At 39.3% G+C, this 25904-nt stretch overlaps 1 pseudogene; it reads left to right on the forward strand.

The window, feature by feature from the left end:
- The first annotated feature begins 23202 nt into the window (after nt 1-23202).
- LOC116905939 lies at nt 23203-23812 on the forward strand (annotated as a pseudogene).
- The last annotated feature ends 2092 nt before the right edge of the window (nt 23813-25904 follow it).

Here is a 25904-nt window from a genome sequence, read left to right on the forward strand (position 1 = left end):
AGAGTGATGCTATGCTCTTCTGTGTCTGACTTTTGGGTGGCAACATGCTCCTTCCTGGATAAAGGAGGAGACTGTGTGTCCCTACCTCCTGGATTAGCATTTTAACCCTTGAACCTCATCACTACAACATGAGCAGAACTGCAGACTGACATGTATATCACTTTAGGACACTGGGGAGCTTCCCTTATTTTCCTCCTTCTCTCCCTGCATTTTGAAGGAAGAACTCCAGTCTCATGAGGTTGAAGGAGTGGAAATGATTGAGAAGGAAGCTTCTGATTTATGCTTCATGCAAGTGCTCAATATCAAAACAGCATAGAAAACCTTCTCTGTTAACTCCTGCCATTTGGAGATCACTTATGATCACAGCATGGTATAGTCTATCATGAACAATTAGACTCTAGTTCTTGGTATTTTCTTAGGCAAATTAAATCATGGATCCTTTAAAAAGAAGTCACATTGGCTTTTTTGATTCATAAATACAACTTGTGTATATTTTATATATAAGCACAACTCACTAACAGATTGTATCACTGGAGTACCATATGGATATAATTTAATAGAATCATCCATGTTTATCCTCTAATGAAACTAGATTTCCTGAGATAGGTGGTAAGTTGATACCTAAGTGTTAGCTTCACCCCATTTCCAACTTCCTGCACTTTAAATATATCAATTTATCCTCTTGTGTACTTGACTTTATATCTTTATTTCAGGTTAGAAAATGGATAATGTTAAGTATAGCAGTTTGATAAACTTTCTTCATTGTGTTCTACTGACGTATATTTTGCATTCATGAGTAGAAGGTAAATACAGGGAACAGAGCTTGTCTACTTCTGACCACTAAGCTCATTTGGGTGATGCAGCCATGTACCAGAATCTTCCAGCTATGCAGAAATGCCAGCCTAAATGATGGTGATAAGTGTTCTTGTGGTTCCATGAGACTAGGCCTTGTTTTACCTGCCTAGTTTGTAACAGTGTCTTCTGTTATGTTTTTCTTTAAAATCTGTGTTAATGAATGTAATGCCACCAATTTAAAATATGTACAGACTGTCTCTTACCCTTGTGCAAGTGGTTCTCAACATGTAGGTCATGAATCCTTGTAAGGTGACTGCCCCTTTCACACGGGTCATCTAAGAGCATTGGAAAACACAGATGTTTACATTATGATTCAGAACTACCGAAATTATAGTTATGAAGTGTCAATGAAAATAATTTTATGGTTGGGGGTTACCACAGCATGAGGAACTGTATTAAAAGGTTGCAGCATTAGGAAGGTTGAGAACCACTGCTCTTGTGGATCTTCATCAAAAGGAGATATCTTAACTAAAATAAATCAGTAATGGTTTCCTCCTGCCCTACTCTTTATTTTACAAGGAAATCCCCGTGCATCCACATGGGACTTGCTTTCCAAAGGCCATTAACTGTTCAGGGAAAACACTCTCCGTTGATTATGGTAAATGTGTACTCTTAAGATTTTGAACATATTGCCTTTTTTTTTTTTTGCTATTTTTTTTAACCAATAAAAAGGACCAGGCATAAAAATCAGGAGATTTGAGTCATTCTCAGTTGTAATATCTCTTGAATCTCTTCTCTTGGAACTTTCCTTCCCATTGATTTAAAGAAGAGTCTGGCTTCACCCTGAAGTCAGAATATTTGGAGAAAGATCCTAAGGCCTTTTGAAGATTGAAAGTTACTAGGCATTCTATGGACTTGGGCATCCATAAAGTAGATGCCTGAAGCCATGTTATGAAACAAGAAGGTGGACCATGGGGAAATTGAAGTCAAGACATTCCTGAATGGCTTGATATCTGTGGAAAAGGAATATCATAGTGCATAGAGGAACTGATGTGGGTTCTTTAGAGCTAACCCATACCTCCTTTGATGGTTAATATTGTCAACTAACAAGACAAAAATCCAGATTTACTTGGGAGACAAAGCCAAGTCTTAATGACTTCAGTTGATCTGGTAAGACTCATGTTTACTATTATAGGATCATTCCTTGGTCAGAGGATCCTGGGACTCAGGACTGTATAAAGAGGAGAAAGTGTGCTGAGCACACATGGATGTTTTTTTCTTTGGTCCTGGTTGTGATGTGATGAGATCAGCTCCCTGAAGCTCTAGCCACTATGATTGCCCTGCTGTGATGAATTATAACCTGGAACTGTGATGATGAGAGAATTTCATCACACCAGAACAAAAATTAAGACACCTGTTAGCATTCTTCTTCCCCATTTACTTGCTTTTGACCGAGGTATCTCTGTAGCCTCCCAGTTGAGTAGAGAGAATTCCTGTCTTCCTCATTCCTTAGTATAAAATAGATTTCTAATACAAGTATAGAGACATGGAGAAAGTGCAACCAGACTGAAAACTGGCAAGCCTGATCTTTTTCAGGTAGTCAATTCCATTAAATTTATCTATATCTATAAATATCTGAGGGTTATTGTATGTAATTAATGTGTATGTGTGAGTGTAAGTTAAAGGACAGGAATGAAAATCAATGGCATTTAATGCCTTTCTGGAATGTCAAGAGCAAGGGTAGATTTACAAACAGCTATAAGATAAGTAGAGGTGGTTTAGGTACTAAGAAAGGCCTAGAGGGAACAGTGAGTTTCATGGAAGCTGCCAGTTGTGGCTAGGTTAACTGAAGAGGCTTAATTTGGTTAAGCCTCAGGAAGGTTTTCTAGGGAGGCAAGTCGGAATAGATTTCTGCTATCCTGGTTGGGAGTGTCAACATAAAACCACAGCTCTCAACTCAAAGGGAGTCAGAGATAGTTCATTTTGGAGCTAAAATAAGAGTGATCATGGCCCAGAAACACAGAATTAGGTTTTCTCAGGTTCCATGTTCCAATGTAGAAGCAAGTTTGTGGAGATTTTATGGTAATAGAACAAAGAAAGTTATCAATCAAGGCATTTTAAAAATGCATTAGTGGAAATATTAGGTAGACAGTTAGGGCAGGGTATACAAATCTTAGACACGGCCTCAGGTGTAATCTGGTAGCATTCTTAGCCCTTGGACTGGTAGAGAATAAGATTCCATACAGTTAATTCATTCCATATTTTAAAATTTGTGGTCAGGATGTTAGGTTTGGCCAGTAACAGAACATTAGCTCTGGGAGTGATGAGGGCAAGGAATAACTATATATAAAACTAAACACTGTCTCTGTTAAAAAACGTATCAGGTTTAGGAATTGCAAAATCTCACCCTCTTTACACCTTTGAAGGTTTAATTAGTCAATCAGCCTGTGTAGAAGGCTTCTTTCCAGGAACTTTCATTCACAGAAGGAGCATAGAGGGAGTTTCTAATTATTATTATCTCCTTCATGTGTTCTTTCTGGAACAAGTGGAGAATCTGACCTCCTCATGGACTAATGAATGTGACACATTGCTTATCATATTGCCCTACTGGTAAGTACTCTCCTGTCCCCATTCTATTTTATGACCCTTTGTCTTGCAATTCTTTGCTTCTTGAAGGCAGAGAAGAGATCTTTTCCTTTGGTGCATTTCATCTTTCCATTGAACAGTGCACACAATAAGTGCAAAGGTATTGCTAGTTAAATAAACAAAATGATGATGACTGTAGATCAGGGAGATGATAATGAATAATTGATGGGGGCATTGGTAGCCCAAACGTGTTTTCTTTAGAAGAGACCAAGAAGTGTTCCTATCTGCAGATGCCGCGGGAGAACTGAGCCCTCCAGGAAGGCACAGGATTTCTGTTTTGCACATGGAGAAACTGAGATACACAGAGGTCCAGTAGCAAAGTAAAATTACATATTCAGTGATAAACACTGATAAGGATTTTTTCCTTTCATGCTTGCATGTGGAGTAGGAGGCACAGGGATCATCTGCTTTTCTCCAGGTTAGGGCATGAGGTTCAGAGAGCAGAAATTGCAGGTAGAGAGTTACTGGTGGAGGTGGTGACTCTATTGGATAACACTGCATTAGCTAGAGCACACTCACAGATGCTGAGAGGCCCATGGCAGTCTGCACTGTGGGAGTTGCTTAAGTGCACACAGGTCAGAAGAGCCCCTCTAATGGAAGACAAGATGGTTAACTTGGGTCAGAAGGGACATGGAATTGCTGTTCTTGAATGTTAGTGCTCATTCTGACTCCCCGCATTGATCTCTGAGCACTGGGGAAAGTTTCTTCTTCCCTTTGCTTGGCTTCAACTCTTTCATCCCTCATACGGCAAAAGAAAGCCTAGCGGTGATAATGCAAAAGGCTTCTCACAGTTGAAGCATGCTGAATTGAATGTACACATGTATCATATTACACCAATCATCTTAGAACAATAGTATATTTATCAAGGATTCTAAAAATGCTTTAGCATAAAATTTTGTTTAAATCTAATTTTGTCTATAGATCATTCAATATTGGAGATATGTAGAAATGACTGAGACACAAATAATTGTGGCTGTTCATAACGTTCTTTGATATCACACAATGATGAGCTAGAGAGTAAAACATGTAGCAGTGTCTCCCTAGATCTATTGTGATACCAAGTTTGACAGTGGAGCTGGAGGGTCTCCAGGCTTCAATTTAGTTACATCCTTTAAAAATAAGACTGAAATGTTAACCTGGGCTCTCACGGATTAATGCCATATTGATCATGTGTGATACTAGGGGTGCAGGTAGTTTGCAAACTGCAGAAAACTTTGCAAGGTACAGAGGGTTGTGTACACTGTAGAGGTGAGAGATTATTATCATTACCTACCCACCAACTTCTGGAACATTCGTTTGGGGACAGGAAGCTATCCTTGGCTGGGTTACTCAATTCCAGCCTCAAAGTTGGGCTTAGGGAAAAGAGCAGATCTATTTCTGTTAGCTTTATCTAAATCCCTGAAGTGACCTGGCTGGCTTCCCAGAACTTCTTCAAAGCAGAGTGTAAACCAATGGAACTAGCCAGCCTGAAATGTGAAGAAAATCTGTTATGGCTTCCCTTTTGCTGGATGCTTGACACGTTCAAGAGGTTTTACATACCTGGTCCATTTGCTGATTGAATGGTAGCCTACATGTTCAAGATTGAAAGGGTCCCTTTTAACCCTGTACTTCTTAATCTGCACACTGTAGTTGAGTTGACAGAATGAAACTGTTTGTAACCCCTTGAAAAGATAAGGTTTTAAAATAAGTAATTTGATATAAATCAGGGTCAGGGCCACTCCCACAGAATGTGATTGAAGTCAGTGTTTCCTTGTAGCAGGTGAACTGTTTTCTGCTTTTTGGATTTTTTTGTTTGTTTGTTTTGCTTTTGTTTACTTGTTTTCCTCTCTCTCCCCCTTCTGTCTCTCTTCTATGTCTCTCTCTTCATGATGTATGTATGTATGTATGTATGTATGTATGTACTTATGAATGTACTTATGACACCAGCTCATTATCTGGAGTGTAAGCTAATATGCAGCTGTACATGGGAGACATCTGGACACGGATGGCAGATAAAAATGAGACAGTTTACCTTCTGGGCTTCTCATTGCCTCACATTCTAGGCCAGTGTTTTGAACTCTGTGCTCTAGGCGTGTTTCCCCTAGGACATAGTGGTCATTCCATAGCCATAGTTTAGAAAACTTACTAATGAGGCAAAGCAAAGCATGGACATAGGAGACAAAACCAAAGACAGACATGGCTATTATCAACATGATGGCAGAAAAGTGGAGTCCACTGGGTAGGAGAGAAGGAAGGGACAGGTATGAATTTCTGATTCTCATGGCATGCAGATGGGGGAGGTGATTGCTTAATAACTAGCCATTAAATGCACATTTACTGAGTCGAATACCTTCCCATGCCTGGCTTTAACCCACATTTCTTTCAAATGTGAAAATCTCAGTGCAGGGAAGGCCTGTGAGATCGCAGGCAATGACTAACTACTGAATACATATTGTTACTGGGGTAGTGACAGTGTAATGATGGGGCAAGTGCAGGGTGATGTTTTTCCTTTCACCACCAGACCTCATGTACTAAATGTCTCCAAAGGCAAAACGGGGCACAATTTAGTCCCATGCCCAAGCCTTATTGTTCCTATACAGTGTGTCTCAGTTAGTCCCTCCCTCCTGATCTTCCTCTTCTTCTATCTAGTGTTTCTCCCTCCCTCCCTCCCTCCCTCCCTCCATCCCTCCATCCCTCTCTCTTTTCTTCCCTCTCTCCTCCCTTCTTTCAAGATCAGACCAGGGAATTTTGCCAGCATTTTGCAAAACACAGAGTGATTATGTCCTGGCTCTTAGGGCTTTTATTTGAACCCGGATTCTGTTTCCTAGCTCTCCCACTGACACTTTCAATTATTCAAGCCCAGTTTCTGGGCCAGTTGGTTCAGCCCCCACCATTCCAACCACTAAACATGTATACTTGATCTGTAGCCGAACTGCTGCCTCATACCTGTTTCTTATCCATTCTTTCCTCAGTTGCTTCTCATGTGCACCTGACATGCAAGGCACACAGCAGATGCTCTGACTTGTTGAACAGCCTTAACATTCCAGAAGCCAATGGATCAGCCATGTGAAAATTCAAAGAAAAGTATGAGCCTTCTTTTCAAGGAAAATCACACAGAATACTTTAGAATGTTTCTGTAGTCTTAAGGGATCACACCCAAGTCAGGAAGTCCTGTAGGAACCAATGGAGTAGAAACATAGGTGTGGTAGACTGGGCACCCCCACTGCCAAATTCCAATCCATTCACTCAGAGGTTAGTCATGATTATTCTGTGAAGCATGGTAAAATAAAAACCATTGAAAGATAAGATGATAGAAAAGTCTTGGTAGGATAACATGGTAAAGTTCCCGCTGTGCAAGCTTGAGGATCAGAGTCTGATTCATAATAACCTATGAAAAGACTGAGCATCATGGCAGACATCTGTAACCCCAGCATGTGGCAGGAGAGCTGGATCTGACTGGTGGGTTCCTGGAACTCACTGGCCAGATGACTTAGAGGACTGAATGCATTCCAGGTTCAGGGAGAATACCTGTTTTCAACAAATAAAATAGAGCGTGATCAAGGAAAACACTCTTCTTTGACTTGAAACTTCCATAAGTGAATTAACACATGTGCATGTGCTTCCACATGAATATTTTCATATAACACATACATTTTCACATAACACACACACACACACACACACACACACACACACACACACTGGCTTTCATTGCAACAAAGTAAAATATTTTTTATCAGTAATCAATGAATATTTGAGTTAAAAAAATGGACCCAGTGTCTTTAGATAAACATTAGTATTAGTTATTCTCTCCTGTGCATGGAGTAGAACTGTATATGTCAGTCTTCTTGCAGTTGCACAGAACTATAGAAGTGTAGACCTGTTTTCTCAGGGAGAGGCAATGGAAAGCCACTTGAAATTCTCTAGCCTTTGAGTCTCTTCCCTTCTACGCTAAGGTGATGGAGATGTAATGAAAGTACTAGAATTCATTGCTAAGGAGACAACAATATCACTCAGACCTACTCTATAATTTTCATGCCTGGAATATGAACATCAGTGACATACCTCCACATTTTCAAAGTTGTTTGTTCTTGTAGAATAACCTAACTTTTTCTGAGTAATGACTCTCCCAAGGGTACTGATTGATGTATATCTCTAAAGAGGATGTTCTTTGTGTACATCCCTTATTGTCTTCCTCTATAAACCATGCAGTAGGGTAATAAAAAAGCTGTCAAAAGAAGAGTGGCCTCATTTTGACTTCTCTTATCTGAGAAGTTGGTGAGTCCATCTTTAAAGGTATAATTGGCTATTCTGTGTGCTGTGGTCATGGATAGCAATGTGTTTTCCAGTTCTTTTCCTAGGACACTGAGTGGCATGCAGGAGAAGAGAAGGGTCAACACATGGTTGCTAATGTGATTAATTAAAGTGTTTAGTATAAATGGCTGGTAGTATTTAGTGGTACCTTAGAGGGATTAAAGCTGGTTAAATGTATGGGGGATGTGTGCAGATTAATGAATGAGTCAGTAGTGGTGAAAGGGGGTTGGGTTATTCTTCAGCGGAGCAGTTAATAAACATCCCTACTTCCACATTACATGTGAGGGATCTCAGCTTAATCCTTTAAATGCTTTCACCATCTGTAATTAGGTAATTAGTTTGGGGAGAATTGTAGCACATGTACAAGGAGAAAGGAAAACAACAACTGCATATGAATAAATACGAGCTGTTTGTTTCATAGAAAAACAGTGCTGCTTAATTCTGTTGCTTCAGCACAGCATTGGTCTCAGGTTCAACACTGGCATTCCAGAGAGCAAGGAGATCCGCTTTGCTCACTGAACAGACCTCTGCAGTTACCAGAGAACGCTGAACTCTTGACACAGCATTAGATGCCCCTGAGTTAATTTCTAAGCAGATATCAGAGGGAAAGTTAAGGTTGTACTCTGGAAGGACTTCTAAGAGCAACCAGATCTGAAATGAGCATATATATATATGTGTGTGTGTGTGTGTGTGTGTGTATGTATATATGTATGTATGTATAAATGAGTGCCTTAGCGTACTACTTAGAAATCCCATTAGACCTGATTCTCATCCCCTCTCTCTTTGTTGCTTAATTATTTCTGTCTATAGGACATTCTAGTGCTGTAACCTTTTCATGTTTTAAACTGAGGCTAGCTGTGAGAGGACATTGAAGATCTTGCCTTTGAGATGTTTACAATTTGTTGGTAGTTTGATAAATAAGCCATGTGAATCAATGAATAATAAGTCAATGAGAGCAGTTTTACCAAATCAATGGACCATGAGTGAGGAGGTCTCTATGGGCCTCGGAGATGTTGGCTTTGGGTCTTTTTTATTTTTTCTTTTCTAGCCTCCAACAAAAGATATTTTCATCTTTCTTCTCCAAGTCTACAGCTGACCTGTACCTACCTTACTGTTCCTTGGGTTTGACATCATGATGAAGCTGAAGATAATTTTTAAAAAATACATGGTTGCTGTGACACATAATGAAAAAACAGTTACTACTTTTCCTACTTATTGTTACCGGAAAGACTATTTTCAATTAGATTCAGTATCATGGAAAAACTGTGGATGGTTCTTTGTTGTTTGAGTTTTAAGAGAAAGAATATCTCATTTTGGAGAATGAACAGAAATGCAAAGAACTTTTAAAATAAGGAAATTATGAGAATTAGAAAAGCAAAGAAATTAGATGTGATAGCCTGAGGTACTCAATTATTTGCTTAATAATGGACAGTGAGAATTAGTGGAATAGGAGAGAAGATTTAAAAAGTGATGTTATGGGCTGTATTAATGATGAAAGGGCATGTATAAAATATACACTAATTTTGCCTCATAAAGACAATTTCTCAAGAAAGTCAGGTAATTTAAAACTATGTACTCTTCAACATACAAGGGAGTTCTGACTCAAAAAATGCATCATATGTCAGAATGCATTAAATTCATCTATCCTACTCAACGATTCCCATCATTAAGGGACACAGAGGCATATATGTGTGGTTCCTTTGGTAACTGTAGGTCTGGCTCATTACTGTTCCTTAGCATCAAAAAGAGCATCAACCCAGGTCATCATGAGAGAATATCATGCATATCACTGATTTTGGAAGGTATTATGATTCATGAATAGTTGATACTTTATCTGTATTGTGTTTGTAACATTGTAAAGCCAAGAAATGGCAAATTCCTGCATCATTAAGTCAGAAAAAGTTAGCACAATGAGTCCTGCATTATGTTATTGATGGTTGACATCATTATGTCCAATCATTTTTATAAAGCAATGGAGGACAAAAATTTTAATCAAGCTTCATAAATGGATGCCCCTTAGTAACTACACACCTAAGATTTCACCCCATCATCAGAAAATCAGTCTTACCTTGGTTTATGATCCTACAATTGAATTTGAATGTGTCACATGGTACTCAGAAAGTGAACAGAATTGGAGTATGCATCCAATGAGATACGATTTCTCAACAATGTGGAATTAAGTATTCTAAAGGATAATTTATAGTGTTTTTCCTAGTAAAAGCAAACCTCAAGGATGTTCCCATCAGCTGGTTTAGGTGCTGACCTCTTCTCCTTACATGGTTCAGCAACATTGAGCTATAGAAAATCTACATTATAGCTACATAGGTACTGTTCTACACTAACAATGAGCCAACTTTCCAAGAATTGATAGTCTACATTAGATGGTAGGAATACGATGAAGGGAAACGGAATCTAATAAAAATGGTTCCAACCATTGAGTTGGTTCACCCCTTTTCCAAAACTGTATGTGTATGGGTGTTTCATCTGCATGTGTGTCTGGGTACCACATATATGTCTAGTGCACGAGCAAACAAGAAGAGTGCCTCAGATCTTTTGACTCTGGAGTTACAGGTGGTTGTGAGCCACCATGTTTATGCTGGAAATTGAATCCAAGTCCTTTTTTTACCCAATGCTCCCAAGCCATCTCTTTCGCCCCATACACCCATATGTGCCCTTGTGCTGCATATAGGTCAACCTGCTCAACTAGCTACACTTATCCAATAATTCTTGTTCCTAGACTCCATCCTTGATCTCCATTTATTTCTTCATTATTTCATTATTTAGTTGATTATCTTTTATTCCCCTGTCTTATTTTTCCCATCTGTTTAATTTCTCTAATTTTTACTTAGTAGTAATATTTTGGGCAGAAATCAATGTTTTCACTCTTTTCCGCATTCATCTATTCATGTGGTACACCTTGATTAACATTGTATTTAGCCTTGTTGGTAGTGACATGAATGGAAATAAGATGGCATCCTTCAGGAGGCTTACAATTTGCTAGAAATACTCATAGTTACTTTTGAAGACTATGGTTTGGTTGATATTATGAGGCAACTATAAGCTACTGAAGCCTCTGGAAAGAAAGCTCTAGTGAGGACAAGAGAAGAAGGCAGGCATTGAAGAGTGGTGGGAGAAGTAGCCCAATGCCAGTTTGTAAGAATGGTATTTGTATCCAGAGTTTTCTATTTTCCTGTCTTAGCCACATCCAGTTAAGTGTTAGCCTAATAAAGCCATTATCTTTGGGACATAATCTTTATTTTTTCTTTAATGATGTAGCAGCATTTTCCCAAGTGTACTTAGAATTCCATTAGACTGTTTCAAGAACATTTTTTAAAGGTTTTGAAAGTCAAGTTTTATTAATTTGTTTCTAATGTAGAGAAATACAATTGATTTTTACAAGAAAGCCATACCCAGTGGTCATCTAAGCTAGTTAATTTTAATAGAGTATATTGTCTTTTGTACTTTCTACACACACAATCTTGTTCCTATTAACAAATAAACTGTGTCCCTTGAGTCTATTATTTACTGTCGTGATCAGTTTTTCATTCCAATATTTTTCCTCTCTAAATGTTTGGATATTCTTATGAACCAATTATAACGGTGATAAAAACTTACTCTACCATGAGTATATTTCCCTTCATTTTGTTTAGCACATTCATGATGGCTGCGTTAAGTCCATCTGACCTTCCTCCAATTCTTTTAACTGTTTCTGCTCAGTCTTTCTTCTTTTAGGGTTTGATCACATAGCTCTGTGAAGTTACATGCCTGTTGATTTTAGGTATCATGTCTGTTTCTAGCCTTCAGTGTAGACCCAAGATCAACAAATCCATCAGAGGCCTTCATCTTCTGGGTCCCTCTGCCAACGACTTTCTTTCCTAGAGTTCTGAAATCTTTATGGCTCATCAATTGTCTGATTGTTTGAGATACATTTGCGTGCTTGTCTGTTTTAATATGTCTTTTATTCCACATGTCTTATTATGTGGAATAATTGCCGTGTCATGATGATTTTCTCAGATCTACAATACTCAAAGGATATATTCAAATTTAATATAACTGGAGATTTCGTATCCTTACCTCAAAATAGTAGGCAGCATGAGTTGAAAATAACTAGCAACCCAACCAGAAACCAAATGTTTTGTTTTGTCAAAATGTTTTTGACAGTAAATAATAGACTCAAGGGACACAGTTTATTTGTTAATAGGAACAAGATTGTGTGTGTAGAAAGTACAAAAGACAATATACTCTATTAAAATTAACTAGCTTAGATGACCACTGGGTATGGCTTTCTTGTAAAAATCAATTGTATTTCTCTACATTAGAAACAAATTAATAAAACTTGACTTTCAAAACCTTTAAAACCAATTGTAGAACCAGTTAAGATTCAGTCAGCTGGGCACACCTGTGAGGAGTTTTTATTTACCGGATCATTTGAGGTAGGAAGACCACATTCTCTTGGTAGCACGGAAGAAAGATGCTTTTGCTTTTTGCCCGCTTGACCACACTCATGTTGGCAATGTCATCTGTGCTATTGCTGTGGAATTCCTTTGCTGGTATTAGTCCCTACTTCTGTGAGATTCCACTGGAGGTGAAGGAACAGCAGTTCTCTAGGACTCTAGTATGACACTGGGACTGCTGAGACATCCCGTGGAACAACCACTTGATTCTTGACCTTCATGCAGGAAGACATCGTTATTGGACTTCTGGGACCTTAAGCAACTCTAATAAATCATAAATATCAGCTCTGGTCCTCCAGAGAGTCCTGATTAATATACTAACCAAACAGAAACTGACCAATCAACAAGTAAACAAGCAACTAGCCAATCAATAAAAACCTGTAGGAGGGTGGTCAGTCAACATTTCATAGGTTACCAAGAAGCTGACCATTTCAAGGTCAAAAAGTTGGAATACAATTAGAATACAGTATTGTTTGGAATGTTTTGAACATTTATTTGGACCAAGTGACACAGTTGTTTTTGTTTTTGTTTTTTTAATTAAAGTATGTATGTGCAAATGATGTAAATTTCTTTCTGACTCCTTTTTTATTGAGGAGAAGGTTAAATAACATAATGAATCAACACCATTTGTTTCACCCAGGACTTTAAAACATCATCCCCCCTTAAAAATAACAAAGAAAACAAATTAAACTATTTAGTATTTCATAGAAGTAAATAGCGATTCCTACTTTCTGATTCCCTTAAGCATCATTTCTTAATTACAAGAGTGCTCTACTCTATGATAAATGGCTAGCATTCTTTCTGAGGGGAGAAAGCATTTTCATTTCTTAGGCTGGGTCTCAATACTCAATATCCCTTCTTGTAAGATGAAGGAGTAATAGCAAACAATAGCAAAATTGTCATTTTTTTCCTCAATCTCCCTTAGTGGAAGAGGGAGAATCATACTTTTTCTTCATATGTACATTTCAGAATATTTTCATTTATGTAACCAGAGTTACCTTTAAAAATGCTGCATTTAGTGAATTTGAGGCATTTCCCCTTAATTGTATGTGCTGTCTATAATATATCTTTTTGTAGTGAGTTAGTCCTAATACAAAAAAAATCGTTATTATCTTTTAGTTTGAAATGACCAGATCCACTTTAGGAACTTTTCTGGGGCTATTCTACCTAACGGTCACAAATGAATAGAGCTTCACTCATCCAAAGCTAAGCCAAAGTTGATTCAGATGTCAAGGCTGAGCTCAGACAGTGATTAGTTAGATGAAGCAGATATTGAACATTGTTTAATGTTTAACAATTATAATTCACTTGAAACTCCCTCTTGTATTCTGTCTCTCTCTTTCTTTTTAAAATTTGAAATAGAGTCGGAACATCAGACGTAAACTTTTGATCTCTGTTCACCTGTGACTATGAATACTCAGAGCCATGGATAGTCTTCTGTGGGACGCTACTGGTTGCTTCCTTGAAGTAGACCCAATGGACTAATTGTTTTGATGGTGCCGGGGTTCATTATGACCCTTTTCAGTCCCCTTTCAGCAAACCCTCGATAGTGTGTAAAGGATTAACAGTTACCAGGCTGGGGTGGATACTAGCCTAGCTTGCCAATAGGACAGTATAAAAGCTTTAGAGGATCTTTTCTTCTCCCCTCTGAGTCAGACTTTGTTTCTGTAAAAGAGGGGTGGAAATTGCTGTGGGTATCATAGTCTATGTGACTTTTAACAGGGGACAGAAAGGGCCCAGTGCTACTTTCCTAGGAGCTTTGGAAAACGATGAGAGTATTTTAGTTGCTGTCACTACTGGGAGAGTTTACTCAAGGCACTCAGAAAGCCTGGGAAGGGCTAGACTGACTTCTACACGCTGAAGGATTGTACAGACCTATGTACCCATACGCCCTTCCTTTATTAGCAAGTGACAACTAATGTTGTTTTCCTGTTATTAGTATTCATCAAAAGGCTTGTTTTGAGCCTCCCTTTGATGGTCTCATAAATTCATAAGATTTTTCTCATTCATATTCTAAACAAATCCCTGCGGAAGTCAGATTCAGGGTGTCAGTCTCTAGCTTCTTGGCTCTGTTGCCTTTGAGTCTGTGGCCAGGAACACACTGCAACAGTATCACAGAAAACAGAAACCTAGGAGCCAAACTTCCTATGACACTCTCACATTTCCTTATTCCGATATTGGTAACACGATATCAGGAATTCAGAGTATTTTGCCCATGACTATATGGTATGCAAATATGTAAAACGATTTCCTTGTCTGGGCATTTTCTCTTCCAGAGTCATCTGAACTGACGTTAGCTTCCTTCCGTCTTTCTTTCAGAGTAGAAGGTCAGGAGGACTCTTCCACGGAAGTAGAGGCAGGTCCAGCATCTAAAATACCCTCTCACTGTCCTGCCGACATTGTTTTCTTACATGAAATCTTTTGCTGACTGCCGTCCTGGGCAGCTTAGAAGGAGGCTCAAGGGGCGAGGTGGGAGATTGAAAGTTTGGGGTACAAGCGAGCGACAAGGAACACTTCTAATCCCCCTTCTTTGAATCATTTACTTTTTCTGGTGGCTCTGAAGTTGAAAAAAATCTTTTTCAGAAACTCCTGAATGAGGATACCTATTTATAAAAGTAAAATGGGGAGCGGTGTGTATGTTCTGGTTATGAGCATTGGCTGCTCTTCCAGGGGATCCAGGTTCTATTTTTAGTACAGACATAGTGGCTCACAAACACCTTAAACTCCAGTTCTAGAGAATATAACATATTTGTCAGGCCTGTAGGGGGAAGATACACATGCTTCACAGAAAGAGCCAAGCAGGCAAGACACTCACACACATAAAATAAGTGTAAATAATTATTTTTAAAAGTGACATGTGGAACAAAGGAAATGAAGCTTGATCTAGTTGCTATGACTTGGATACATTTCCCTAAGGACTTTGTTAAATTAAAGGTTTTTTGTCCCAGCACATGGGAACTGGGCTGTAATGGAATTCAAGAGGTAAAGTCAAAATGGGGCAAGTTTGGCTACTGGGGTCATTTCCCTGAAGGGATATTGAGACTCCAAGTGTTTCTTCTCTCACCGGGCTTCTTGTCTGCTGCAGTAGGACTAGTAGGTTTCTGTTTTCTGTGATCCTGTTGCAATATTTTCCTTGCCACAGACTCAAAGGCAGCAGAGCCAAGAAGCTAAGGACTGAAATCTGTGATACCAAGGGTTAAACACATTTTTCTGTCTAAGGTATTTATCTGTTATTTTGTCATTCACTCTTAGGAGCATTTTGAGATTTTGTCCTTAGTAACTGCTTTCTCCCTTTTCCTCAAATTAGAGTGTTGTGTGTAATATCATTCAGCCCAGCTGTTAACATGTACACCTCAGGTCCTCCAAAATGTAATTTCTTGAACATTTTATCTTAAAAGTTTAGAGCTAGGGACTAGTAAATTAGAAGCGTTTACTCTGTAAGTACACAGGCTCCCAAGGGGAACAAGAGAGACCCTGTATAAATAAAGTGGAAGGAAAGAAACAACTCTTCAAAGTTATCCTCTGACATGCACTGTGGCACATGCCTAGACACACACACACACACACACACAAACATGAGTTCATGTACACACACATATACACATATACATACACACATACACACATATTCATATGTACATACACACACACATATATATTGTACAGACATACAAACAACACATAAACACACACACATATACTACACACACAAACACACACATAAACACACACACACACACACACACACGGGAGCTACCACTGCAAAGTAACTTAGACCTAAGACAGGCAAACATTTTACTATAGAAAAGGCAACTCTAAACATTTCACAAGACCTAGTCTTACCCCCACCAATGCTCTTTCCCCTCAGCTCCCTTCAAGAGAGCACCTGAAAGGAGAACACATAAACACACACACACACACACAGACACACACACACACACACACAGACACACACTCATAGACACACATACATCCAAAGCATACACACGAACAGACACATATGCATATACATAAGCACACACACACAATGATGATATATATGCTGATGGTGATATTAACACTATTTTTCTAAGTGTTTGGAGTTTTGATGAACAAAGTCTGCCGGGGTCCAGCCCTGTTAGTTCTTCTTGCAGGTTCTCTCTTGAAGATAGCCGAGGGGGAAGAGCATTATGGGTGTATGTGTGTGGGTGTGGGTGGGGGAGTAAGACTCTATCTGGTGAGCTATTTAGAGTTGCCTTTTCTATAATAAAACATTTAGCTGTCTTAAGTCTAAGTTACTTTGCAGCGGCAGCTCACCTGCCTCTGAATTCCTCTGAGGCCAGAAACTGCAAGTCTCTGGAGTTTAGCACCTCATAGAAAACAGCATGGGGTTGGAGGTGGGGGATTAAGTAAAAGTATTTATGGTTCACGGGCTTCTCAGGCAGAAGCCTCTCTGGCTAAGCTGGTTAACTCTTTATGAACCACAGAGATAGGAAAAGAAAAGAATTAAGATGCTTCATACAGGGAAATATGCACTGACACATATACATTCAAACATCCATATATCCACATTCTGGCCTGGCCTGACTATCTGTCACAATCAACTCCACAAGTATTCATACATGCTTACATATATATTCATATACATATATATACATATAGACATATACATAAGTACATATAGACAAACATACACATTTGGATGGATGGATGGATGGATGGATGGATGGATGGATGGATGAATGGATGGATGAATGGATGGGGCAGAGCTCCCCAAACCAAACCATTCAACCAACAACTTTATTTCTTTTTTCTGGTCTTTTTATACCATCGTAGACAAAAAAGGTTCTTTAGAAAATTACCTCAGAGATAAAATGTTACATAAAATGGGAATTACAGAAGGATGTTGATATTACGTTCAAAGCAGTGTTTGATTATAATATACTTAATAAGTTCAAAGCAACAGTTTTTATGTGCCCTTGCCCTATCATTGTGCATACCTGTGACTTTCTCCTTTAACCTAATTGTTCTTGTTTGACCACAAAATTGTCTCAAATCTATTTCTCTTTTTAGTGTGATTATGAAAGCTCACTACATTTCTTATTATGCAGCCTGTATTACCTATTACAAGGACTGGGCAATTCTATTCTTGATTCTAACTATTATATCTTACTAGCTACTAAGAACATCTCTAAAAACTTTCTCCCTAAAATTATTTGAATCAAGTCAGGAATTCTATAGAATCATGACCTATTTGTCAACTTAGCATCGGTACAAGATAGTACATTTTCATAGGTCTGCAGAAATCTGCTCAAAAGGATAGGTCAATATCTAGTGATTGTTATATATTTAATAATAACAGGAAAAGCATATTAATAGCAGGAACCTTTCCTCAAATCAAATCTCCTTGGCCTTGCCTAAAGAAGCAAATTCATCAGAGATTTACAGTCCATGGCGAACCATCTCAGGAAGATCACCTGCTAGTTTTTAGCTTCTCCTAGATACCTCTTGGCAAAAATTTGAGGTGTTCTGAGATAGTCAACTGAATCAATAACTCAGCAAGGCACTGACTACAGAAATACAAAGCAAGTTGCATCTGTAATTTAAAATTTTCTAGCACCCAATTAAAAATGATGATAAAAATAAAGAGGGGAGTTAATTTAACTATATATTACTATAAACTCAACATAGCAGAATATTACCATGCTTATGTATTCAACATAAACTTCTCAGTAAAATACTCATATTTTAATATTACAATAAAAATTGGTATTTGTTCCTTACCTGGAGGATTACTGTTTGGTGCTACATTTTAAGCACTTAATTAATTACCGTGTGTAGCTATATTAAAATGACTGAGCAGCAAGAATAAATGCCTAATGCCTTGTTTGGAAAAATCTGTGTCCCAGTGGAACAGCACCCTATTGCTTTGACCATCTTTCTTCACCAGTGAAATAGGTGTTAGAAACTCTAGTTTTTAGAGCTTTGTTGTCTAAAATTGTTTCAAAGAACACTTCTCCTAGGAGATACAGTACCAAAAAAATTTAATAGTCATCTGGATTGAGGAATACTCTATAGTGGTAGGTATTCAAATATACAACAGTATTTTAAAGGCATACATAGTACTGCAAAGGAGCAATTTTCTAAATAGCTCATTTCAAATTTTTTTGACTAGGGGATTGTTTCATTTTGTTCTCTTTCCTTACCTACTCCATGGAATAAACCTAGAGAAACATCAAGAGTGTTTGAATACACGACGAGGAAAGATATTTGAAATATATACTGATGTTTAATGATGATTATGAAACTTAGGCTAACACACGACTTTTCAGAATTTCAAATCTATCTTACCATCTCAGTGGCAGTCTATAGATTTTTCCAGCACTATACTTTCTTCCAGTGACATACAGATTTTAACGTCACCATCCTATCTGTCCGTTCTTTATTGCCAATAAGAACATATGGGATGTGAAAGAGAACTTTGACCACAAATACAAATTTTCAATTTTAAGATGGCTACATCACCCCTTTTGGGAGTAACCCAAATGGATGTTGAGGATATGAATTCAGGTCCTTCTGCTTGTGCAGATGAGTCCACCAGTGTGGGTCTGTGGATTTCCTCCCACCATATCTAATCCTCTTCTTTGTCTTAATTTCTCTTTTCTCCTATCTCAGATCATCTAGCATACTCTTCTGATCCGGATAACCAGCTCTCACTGAGTAGTTATTTTTTGAGACGAGACCTATGCCAAGTCCTCGAATGGAGAAGAATTACTATTCAGACTTTGCTTTCAGGAATGCTGCTTTCTGGTAGAGACCAACATGGGACATTAGATAAGAATGAGTCATGGAGGAGCAGAATCCTCTGGACGTTCCAGGAAGTAGTCCTAGAGATGGAGTGGGAAACTTGCTGGGGGAGGTGGAAAGAGAAGAATACACTGCTGACTGGGACCATTGACACAGGGAGGAGCACGTTACAGAAGTGCCTTCCAGTACAGAGAGCAAAGGTTCCACTGCGGTGGGAAAGAATTGCACCCATGAATTGAGACATGCAAATCTTTCAATATTTAGGAGAAAACATGAAGTGCGACTCACCTGCTCAGTGCCCTTTGGGCAAAAACTTTGGGCATTTATAAAGTCCTGAATAAGACATTTTCCATGGGAGCTCACATTGTCTTCATGTCTCTTGCTTAGAGAAGAGAAAAGAGCTTCTGCCTGGTACCCTGTGAAAGGGACTCTAAGTAGAACACAATCACATTTGTGGCTTCCAGTGACAAACCTTTTTAATTACCGGTGTGAAAAGATGAAATTCCCTCAGACTTAGAGAAAAGCGAAGGGGTAGCTGAGAACATTTACTTTATCAGATGCTGTTTTAGATGAAAGGATGGGGTTCATCTTCATATTCAGCAAGGCATATAAGCAGCTTTCAGGAAAGAGATGTGCTGACAGACATTCGCTCCCTCGACTATTAAATGTGCTGGAACATATTTTAAAAACAGTTTAGAACTAAAATCATGCCCATTTATGTCTTCCATTCCTTTGAGGCCTCTTAGTGATAGACAAGTCCGAACTGCATTTATTCATGTGAGAGAAGAAATATCTTTGATTACCAAATGCTTTCTGCGTGCATAAAAGCTATAATAAACCACTTTTGCCTATGTTGGAGTAGGTGTGTTCTTCTGAAATGAAAGATTGAGAACAGTTAGGGGAAAGGAAATTTCCTGCAAGCATAAAAATGCAGTTCATTTCTGCATCTCTCTTTAGTACTGGCTTTAATTTTTAACATGCAACCATCTAGTGATAAAGCTTTATGTTACTTTTCATTGTTGTTCTTGTATATCTTGATAGGACTTCCCTAAGGGATAGACCTACACCGATGTAGGTGGTTGTCATCTGGGCTTAGAATGAGATGGATCAGTCAGCCAAAGCACTTGCTATACAATCATAAGGACTTGAATTCAGATCCTGAGCAACCATATAGACGCCAGCTGTGTCTGCCCTGGTCTGAATGGTGGTGGAGTTGGAGGCAGGATGATTGCTGGGCAATCACTGACCTTGTTGGCCAGTCACTCTAGCTAAATACTTAGGAGGATTCAGCTTCAGTAAGAGACCCTGTCTCAAGGGAACAAGGTGGAAGGTAATAGAACAGGGCATTTGACATCTTCATCTGGCCTCTGCATGTATTAGCATGTACCCCAGACACATCTGTAAATAGAAAATACAACACACAGACAGACACACAGACATACATACACACACAGATACACAGACACACAGAAACACACACACACACACACACACACACACACACACACACACACACACACACACACACACACACACACACACACACACACACACACACACACACACACACACACACAGACACACACACAGACACACACACAGACACACACACACAGACACACACAGACATACACACACAGACACACACACAGACACACACACAGACACACACACACATACACACAGACACACACACACAGACACACATACACACACACACACACACACACACACACACACACAGACATACACACACAGACACACACACAGACATACACACATAGACATACACAGACACATACAGACACACACACATATACATACACACATACACACAGACACACACACACAGACATACACACACAGACACACACAGACACACACAGACACACATAGACACACACAGACACACACACACAGACACACACACACACACACACACACACACACCAGGGAGAGAGAAGGGGAATATCTATAAATGGACACATGTTTGAAATAGATATTCAAAGCTATCTCTGTCCCGTCAATGTCACTAACAACTGTAAAAGACTACTTCGACCAACTTGATCAGCCCTCTAAGTCACATTTTGACTCTTTTCACTTATAGAAATACACATGTAAAATGGACTCTCTCATATATGTTATCATATTTCCATCACTTTGAACTTTTTTCATGAAGCAGTGCGAGCTCGTTACAAACATTTTGAGGATATATAAAATTAAAAAGAAAAAAGATCTAAAGTTACTGGTGATGTTCTACTCCTACAAATAACATCAATAGTCAGAGATTATATTCTATGACTATTTTACACATTTTGCAATGCTGAAGAAATGACATTATGTTACACAAATTATTTTGTAGCCCAACTTCCTCATTTCAAATGTCTAAATCAAAACTATTTTGAAGTTAAAATTGTTTTTGATGGACAAAATTGGCGTAGATGTATGCTATTTCATTGTATAGATAGATCCCAATAAACTTAAATCAAATATTACTTTTGGGGATGTGATTTCCATTTCTGCCATCTCTCTCTATATTCTGAATTTATTTCAGGTTATATTGGAATTTTACAATAGCCTACCAGAGAAAATTTATTAAGTGCTTCTCATATTTGTCCTTGATTTTGACATGTTTTGCAAAGTGTCCCCAAATATTAAAGATATTCTTTTTAATATTTTCCATAAACATTTAATTCCAACCAACATGACCAAATCTAGTAAATATTTTGTTAAGTTTATTTAAAATTCTTGGGACATGCTATTTCTCTATATACTGGGTACAATATAGATTAAGGTGGTATGATTAGGCTTAAGTCATTGAAGGGAGGGAGAGGGTCCTACTCTATAACAAGAGCCCTAATTTAAATGGGGCTAGTCGGATGGCTCTCAGTGGGTCAAAGCATTTGCTCTTCAAGTATGGTGATCTGACTTCAACTCCTCAGTGGCACAGAAAAGTCTTGTCAGGGCTTCATGTGCCTATAATCCCAGAACATGGGATTTGAGGTAGGCAGACCTGTGGAATTTTCTGGTCAGCTAGCTTTGCAGGCATGTGAGCTTCTGGTTCAAAGAGAGATTCTCCTCTGGCCTCATATGAATATATATACACTAGGACAGTCATGTACATACAACACACACACACACACACACACACAGAGAGAGAGAGAGAGAGAGAGAGAGAGAGAGAGAGAAACTGAGAGACAGTGAGGGAGAGAGGCTTACTTTCATGGTTTGCAGTGATCCTACAGACATCCTTTGATGAGTGACAGCCTTTCCAGTTGAAATGTATGAATTCCATGATAAGGACCAGGTAGCTGAGAACACATGTGCCCACCATCAGATAGAGAAAAAGACATGCCTCAGGAACTCTTAGAGTCAATTCAAATCAAGTGAGACAAATGGACTTGAACAGTTGTAGGGCCCTAAAGTTGGGTAATTTAAAGTGAACATAGTCAAATGGTTGGAATATTATGAAAAACGGGAAAAGGCAAATGATTGCTCATGACCTGTTTTCATTAAACTGCATTTATCATTGTGATGCTGGTCTTTAAAGAAAAAATCTCTCTTTCTTTTTCTCCTCTCCTCTCCTCTCTCTCTCTCTCTCTCTCTCTCTCTCTCTCTCTCTCTCTCCTCTCCTTTTCTTCCTGGTCTGTGAAGTAATAGAACAGAACAGTAAATCATGGTATACATGGACCAGACTTGTGATAGTTGTTGAATTTGAATTATTCTCCATGCCTGTATTTATGCGTACAAGGGATACTCATGATATGTGTACAAGGGATACTCATGATACTCAATACTCAGTTAAATTTGAGAGGATAAGGCTCTCTGCTCCTCCCTGTTCCAGAGACAGCTGCATCTTCTCCTGCAGTGCCAGCCTCATCTCATAGACAAGATGGTGAAGGATTTGGCCGTATTGGGCGCCTGGTTACCAGGCTGCCTTCTCCTCTGAATCTGGCAAAGTGGACACTGTTGCCATCAACAACCTCTTCATTGACCTCAGCTACATGGTTTACATGTTCCAGTATGACTCTACCCATGGCAAGCTCAACGGCACAGTCAAGGCTGAGAATGGGAAGCTTGTTATCAATGGGAAGCCCATCACCATCTTCCAGGATTGAGATCCTGCTAACATCAAATGGGGTGATGCTGGTGCTGAGTATGTCATGGAGTCTACTGGCATCTTCACCAGCATGGAGAAGGCTGGGGCTCATTGAAGGGTGGGGCCAAAAGGGTCATCATCTCTGCCCCTTCAACTGATGCCCCCATGTTTGTAATGAGTGTGAACCAGGAGAAATATGACAACTCCCTCAAGATTGTCAGCAATGCATCCTGCACCACCAACCGTTTAGCTCCCTTGGCCAAAGTCATCCATGACAATTTTGGCATCACGGAAGGGCTCATGACTACCGTCCATGCCATCACTGCCACTGAGAAGACTGTGGATGGCCCCTCTGGAAAACTGGCGTGATAGCTATGGGGCAGCCCAGAACATCATCCCTGCATCCACTGGTGCTGCCAAGGCTGTGAGCAAGGTCATCCCAGAGCTGAACAGGAAGCTCACTGGCATGGCCTTCCGTGTTCCTACCCCCAATGTATCCATTGTGGATCTGACAAGACTCCTGGAGAAACCTGCCAAGTATGATGACATCAAGAAGGTGGTGAAGCAGGCATTTGAGGGCCCACTAAAGGGCATCCTGGGCTACTCTGAGGACCAGGTTGTCTCCTGTGACTTCAACAGCAGCTCCCACTCTTCCACCTTTGATGCTGGGGCTGGCATTGCTCTCAATGACAACTTTGTAAAGCTCATTTCCTGGTATGACAATGAATACGACTACAGCAACAGGGTGTGGACCTCATGGCCTACATGGCCGACAAGGAGTAAGAAACCCTGGACCACACACCCCAGCACAGCAAGGATACTGAGAGCAAGAGAGAGGCCCTCAGTTGCTGAGGAGTCCCCATCCCAATCAGCCCCCAACACTGAGCATCTCCCTCACAATTCCATCCCAGACCCCATAATAATAAGAGGGGCCAAGGGAGCCCTCCCTTCTCTCTTGAATGCCATCAATAAAGTTCGCTGTACCCAAAAAATTTTTTGAGAGGATAAGAGGAGAGAATGTGGGGAGTCAATTATCAGAGCCTGGCAATTAAGAACCATCGACTGTGTAGATGTTATTTTATTTTCTTATGGTCTGGTGCTCTGCCTTGTGTTACACAAAGGACTTACTGACAGAGGACACAGAAATCTGTTGACTGGGCTATAGAGGCCAATGAGCATTAACCCTACCATTCATCACTGTCTTTGAGGTCCTCCTGAGGAAGAGCATCGTGGGAAACATTTGCTCCTTGTTTTCTTAAATGTAATAGCATGGCTTGTTGTTGTTATTGTCTTTTTCATGCCTTATTTTGTCTTCCAGAGTTACAGAGTCTATTGTGTCTCCTTTTCTGTACCTGTGACTAAAAAGCTGAGATGCGAATCTATGGCTGATCCCTACCTGATATGTAGTGCTTCGCAGAATGCATTTCATATACCAGCCAGGCTGCTATCTTATCTTGCTTATATTCATTCTCCCTCTGCTTACATTTTCTCAAATTTAATTCTACCTTGTATATATTTTGTTAGCAACCTTAAATTGCTTTTAGGTCAATGCACCGCAGAACTAAAGAAATAAAAAGAGTAAAATATAAAAACCTATCTTTGAAGCATCAACTATGAGGTAAATCCTACTTTCAGATCTTTGTGATTTTCTTCTTTGTCCCTTTCCCCATGTGACTGTCTCTATCCCCAACATTCATCTGTCAACTTGTCCATCTATCTCACCTAACGCTCTGATTTACAGCTTTCCTACAATGTTGTGTCATAAATATTTTCTTTCACTATTTACAAATAATTGTAAGCCACTTATGATGAGTTCTGCATATAATCTCAACAAACAGGAGGAGAATTGCCATGAATTTGAGGTTAGCCTGCGCCACAAAGAGAGTTGTAGTTCAGTTTTAGCTACAGAGTGAGCATGTTATCTGGAAAATCAATCAATCAATCAAACAAACAAACAAAACTCGAACAAATCATAAAATGGCTTTTAATGTCCTCTTTGTTGTCTAGCATATAAATTAACCACAGCTTGGCTATTCCTCTGTCATTAAACTTGTGTTTGGGGTGGATAGGCTTAACAAAGTATTTGCTGTGCAAGTATCAGGACCTTAGTCCCCATCCTAGGCAACTGTGTAAAGAGCCAAGCATGGCAGAAGGTGTCTGTCATACAAGGGCTGAGGAAGGTAAGACAGGGATATACCTCGGGTTTGTTGGACAGGAAGACTAACAGGTTAGTTCACTCCAACTTCAGACTGTTTTTCCAAAAAGATGGGGTATAAGCAAAGACCTGGACCTCTGGACTCCACACATACTCTACATAAATGTCTGTACCTCTGGTTGTGTATATGCCTCCAGATATGAACATGTACACATGTAAATTAAACCCTTGGGGTTTGTTTCCCTGATTTTCCCTTTGCTGTGTAACATTTATACAAGTTATATATTAACGATCCATTTCTAGTGTTTTTTAAAAAATAATTTCTACTATTTAAAAGAATATTTTCATTAGTACTATTTGCAATGTTTATTTCCTATTAAAATAAAATGAAGGTATCCAGTGATATGTGTTTGTCCTAGAGAGCTCAAAAAACAATGCTACTTGAACCTGTCCCCTACAAATGAAGAAATTCATAAAACAGGATGAAAATGCTCTCTCCCTTGACATGGAGAGCTGGCTGGAGAAGCCAGTGATAAGCAGATAAGGCTCTGCAATTAATCTTCGCTGCACCTCACCGCTTCTTGCCCAAGACGCTATCTCTACATCTGATCTCTCTGAGGGATGAGCTCTGTCTTTGCTGCTGTACTTCTCTCCTTCGGTGCCTGGGCTCCCAGGG

The sequence above is a fragment of the Rattus rattus genome, chromosome 7, assembly GCF_011064425.1.
Source record: "Rattus rattus isolate New Zealand chromosome 7, Rrattus_CSIRO_v1, whole genome shotgun sequence".
Taxonomy (NCBI): Eukaryota; Metazoa; Chordata; class Mammalia; order Rodentia; family Muridae; genus Rattus; species Rattus rattus.